The sequence below is a fragment of the Gossypium raimondii genome, chromosome 2 (assembly GCF_025698545.1).
Source record: "Gossypium raimondii isolate GPD5lz chromosome 2, ASM2569854v1, whole genome shotgun sequence".
In the NCBI taxonomy this organism is placed as follows: domain Eukaryota; kingdom Viridiplantae; phylum Streptophyta; class Magnoliopsida; order Malvales; family Malvaceae; genus Gossypium; species Gossypium raimondii.
Window position 1 is genome coordinate 21,136,820 of NC_068566.1, and position 4,901 is coordinate 21,141,720.

At 40.3% G+C, this 4,901-nt stretch overlaps 1 non-coding gene across 1 annotated transcript; it reads right to left on the reverse strand.

The window, feature by feature from the left end:
• Positions 1-405: 405 nt before the first annotated feature.
• LOC128039332 (small nucleolar RNA R71) lies at positions 406-512 on the reverse strand. Its single transcript, XR_008193836.1, has one exon. It is a non-coding gene; the product is annotated as a small nucleolar RNA R71 (small nucleolar RNA).
• Between the last annotated feature and the right edge of the window lie 4,389 nt (positions 513-4,901).

Sequence of the window (4,901 nt, forward strand, 5' to 3'; positions counted from 1 at the left end):
CTTACTCAGAATCCTATTCGCATTGCAGATGATAGGGATAGAGCTTTGCGACATTATGTCATGCCAGTATTTAACGATCTTAATTCGGGTATTAGGAGACTCGAAATCATGGCACAACAATTCAAGCTGAAGCCAGTCATTTTCTAGATGCTTCAGACTGTGGGCCAATTAAGTGGAATGCCTACTGAAGATCCTTATCTTCACTTAAGACTATTTATGGAAGTGAGCGATTCTTTCAAGTTAAAAGGAGTACCCGAAGATGCATTACAACTGAAGCTGTTTCCATATTTGCTAAGGGACAGAGCTCGTGCCTGGTTGAACTCATTGCCACCGAACTCCATTTCTATGTGGCAAGAGTTAGCTGAGAGATTCCTCATGAAGCATTTCCCGCCGAGCAAGAATGTCAAGTTAAGGAATGAGATCACTACCTTTTAAAAAATTGATGATGAGTCCCTGTATGAGGCATGAGAAAGGTACAAAGAGTTATTACGAAAGTGCCCTCATCATGGAATCCCACATTGCATTCAACTTGAGACATTCAATAATGGTCTCAACGCTCACACGAGGATGGTAGTGGATGCCTCTGCTAATGGTGCTCTCCTTTCTAAGTTTTTTAACGAGGCTTATGAAATTATTGAGAGGATTACCGGTAACAATTATTAATGGCCAACCAATCGAGTAGCGTCAGGAAGACGAGTCACTGGAATACATGAAGTGGATGCTCTCACTTCACTTGCATCTCAGGTATCTTCAATATCCTCAATGCTTAAGAATCTTACCACTAATGGGTCTAGCAGTTTTGCAACCCAACCACCTAACCAATTTGAGAATATAGTATGTGTGTATTGTGGGGAAGGACATTTGTTTGAAGAATGTCTATCAAACCCCGAATCTGTATATTACATGGGTAACCAAAACCAAAACCGAGGGAGGCAAGGACTGCAATCCAACTTTTATAACTTATCGTGGAAAAATCACCTAAATTTTTCCTAGAGTAACCAATGGGCTAGAAGCAATAACATTTACGCCCAACCTAGACCAACTCAGCCACCTAGTTTCCCCCAACAAGTTCAGAAACCAACCCAAGTGGAACTATCCAATAGCTTAGAGAATCTATTGAAGGCATACATGGTGAAAAATGACGCCAGTCTAAGGAATTTGGAGAATCAAGTGGGCCAGCTTGCTACTAAACTCAGGAACCGACCACAAGGTGCTCTACCTAGTGACATGGAGAATCCAAGAAATCTACGGAAGGAACATTATAAAGCATTGACATTAAGGAGCGAAAAGATAGTAGAGCCCAACACTGTCGAAGTTGAAAAGGAGCCAGTTGACGCTCAAGATTTAGAAGAAGTTCAACCAACTGTTGAAATTCCAGTTTCACCAAAACTAGAATCTACAAAACCCGACAAAGTAACCTCATAACCAGCTAATTTTAATCAACTAACAATGTCGTTAGATGCTAAATTTTCACCAAAGATGAATCAACCAGAATCAGTCCCAGTAAAGAAACCACCACCACCCTACCCTCAAAGACTTCAGAAACAGAAGTAGGAGATTAAATTCAAGAAGTTCCTTGACGTACTCAAGCAACTTCACATCAACATCCCGTTGGTTGAAGCACTTGAGCAAATGTCGAACTACGTCAAGTTCATGAAAGATATCTTGTCTAAAAAATAAAGACTTGGAGAATTTGAGACAGTAGCTCTGACGAAGGAATGCAGTGCATATCTTTAAGACAAACTACCCCAAAAATTGAAGGATCTTGGATGTTTTACCGTACCGTGCAACATTGGAGCAACATATTGTGGTAAGGCATTATTTGACTTAGGTGCAAGTATCAACTTCATGCCAATGTCAATATTTAGGAAGTTGGGGATAGGAGAAGTTAGACCAACTACAGTTATGCTTTAACTAGCAGATCGATCCTTAGCACATCTAGAAGGAAAAATTGAGGACGTATTGGTACGTTTAGATAAGTTTATCTTTCTTATTGACTTTGTAATTCTAGATTTTGAAGCAAACAAAGAAGTACCAATCATCCTAGGAAGGTTGTTCCTAGCAACTGGAAGGACCTTTATTGATGTGCAAAAGGGCGAGCTCACTATGCGTGTTCAGGATGATCGGGTAACATTTAACGTCTTTAAGTCTATGCGATTTCCTGACACAATGGATGATTGCCCTGCAATGTCTGATTTAGAGGATTTAATAGTGGGGAAGGAGCTCAACTGTGTTGAGGACCCACTGGAAAGAATTTTGACATCGGATCCTTCAAATGATGAAGAGGAGAATGAATACTTAGCTTTGCTAGAAGCTAATCAAATGGGATTTAATCCGTAATCTCATTTTGAATCTTTGGAGTTAGAAAAGAGGTACTATTATCAACCAAAAGCATCGATCGAGGAGCCTCCTAAATTAGAACTCAAGGTATTACCTTCTCATTTAAAATACGTTTATTTAGGTAACATTTGTAGTCTGCCTGTGATTGTTTTAGCAGAATTGACCACTAAGCAAGAAGAGAAACTTATCTTAGTTCTGAAACAATTCAAGATGGCCATCCGATGGACCATAGCGATATTCGCGGCATTAGTCCATCTGTATGCATGCACAAGATAATCTTGGAAGATGGAAAAAAAGAGACGATTGATGGACAACGAAGACTGAACCCTATCATGAAGGACGTAGTAAAAAAAGAGATCATAAAGTGGTTAGATGCGGGTAACATCTATCCCATCTCAAACAACTCATGGGTAAGCCCGGTCTAGTGCGTGCCAAAAAAAAGATGTATCACAGTCGTAGAGAACGAGAACAACGAGTTGATACCGACTAGAATGGTTACGGGATGAAGAATCTGCATCAATTACCGGAAGCTGAACAAGGAGACTAGGAAAGATCACTTCCCTTTTTTGTTCTTGGACCAGATGCTGGATAGACTAGAAGGACAAGAATAATACTATTTTCTCGATGGATACTTAGGGTATAATCAGATTCCAGTAGCACTGGAAGATCAACACAAAATGACATTCACCTGTCCGTACGATACGTTTGCATTTAGACACATGCCATTTGGTTTATGTAATGCACCTACTACATTTCAAAGATGTATGATGTCTATTTTTTACTGACATGGTTGAGAAATATTTGGAAGTTTTTATAGATGATTTTTCAGTATTTGGAGATACTTACGATGATTTCTTAGCCAATCTAACTAAGGTACTAAGGTGATGCGAAGAAACGAATCTTATACTCAAATGGGAAAAGTGTCATTTTATGGTATGGGAAGGACTTATTCTAGGGCATCGGATAACGAGACATGGGATCGAGGTAGACAAAGCAAAGGTAGACATTATTGAGAAACTCCCACCACCAACATCTATAAAGGGTGTTAGGAGCTTTTTGGGCCACGTCGGTTATTATCGAAGATTTATCAAGGGCCTCTCCAAAGTTGCTAAACCCTTATGCAAATTATTGGAGAAGGACTCTCTATTCAAGTTTGATGAGGAATGCTTAAAAGCCTTCAACGAGTTGAAGAGTCGATTAGTCACGGCACGCATAATCGTCACACCAGACTAGGATTTGCCATTCAAATTGATGTGTGACGTTAGTGACTTTGCAATTGGAGCTGTCTTGGGCCAGCAAAGGAACAAAGTTTTTCATCCCATCTACTACACAGTCGAACCCTAAGAAGAGCTCAATTGAATTATACAGTAACAGAAAAAGAGTTACGTGCTATTGTGTTTGCTTTCGACAAGTTTCGATCTTATCTGGTAGGTACCAAAGTGACTGTCTATACGGACCACTCGACAATTAAGTATTTACTTGTGAAGAAAGACGCTAAGCCGAGGTTGAGCCGATGGGTACTTCTACTTTAAGAGTTCGATCTAGAAATTCAAGATCGAAAGGGAGTCGAAAATCAAGTAGCAGATCACTTGTCTAGATTGGAGCCATAAGAAGGGAATTCTCCTCTTATACCAATTCAGGAGACGTTTCCAGAGGAACATATCCTGAAGGTAAATCATGTCCATAATACCCATTGGTTTGCTCATATTGCTAACTATTTAACTTGTGGTTTGATGCCAATTGATAAGATGTATCAACAAAGCAAAAAGTTTCTTCACAATGTGAAGTACTATTTTTGGGAAGAGCCATATGTGTTTAAAAAGTGTACAGATCAGATGATTAGGAGATGCATGGCAGAAGATGAAATACCAAAAATTTTATGCCACTGCCACTCAGCTCCAAGTGGGGGACACTTCGGAGGTGCATGTACAACGGCCAAAGGATGCATATGCTTACGTGAAGAGCTGTGATCGATGTCAAAGGGTTGGAAATGTCACCAATAGAAATGAGATGCCTCGAACAAACATCATTGAGGTAGAGTTGTTCGATGTATGGGGTATTGACTTTCTTGGTCCTTTTTCTCCATCTTGCGATCACAAGTACATACTAGTAGCAGTAGACTATGTGTCTAAGTGGGTCGGGGCTGAGGCATATCTGACAAACGATGCTAAGGTTGTGATGAAGTTTTTGCAGACGCATGTGTTCACAAGGTTTGGAACCCCAAAAGCTATCATCAGTGATGAAGGATCTCACTTTGTGAACAGTTAAAATGGTTACTAGACAAGTACGGAGTGAAACACAAGGTTGCAACAGCGTACCATTCGTAGATAAATGGGCAAGCTGAACTGGCAAACAAGGAGATCAAAGGCATACTTGAGAAGGTAGTCTGCCCGAACCGACAAGATTGGTCCACAAGATTAGATGATGCTTTATAGGCTTACAAAACAGCATACAAGACACCGTTAGGGATGTCACCCTATAGGTTGGTCTTTGGGAAAGCCTGCCATCTACCATTGGAGTTAGAGCACAAAGCTTACTGGGCTCTTCAACAGCTTAATTTG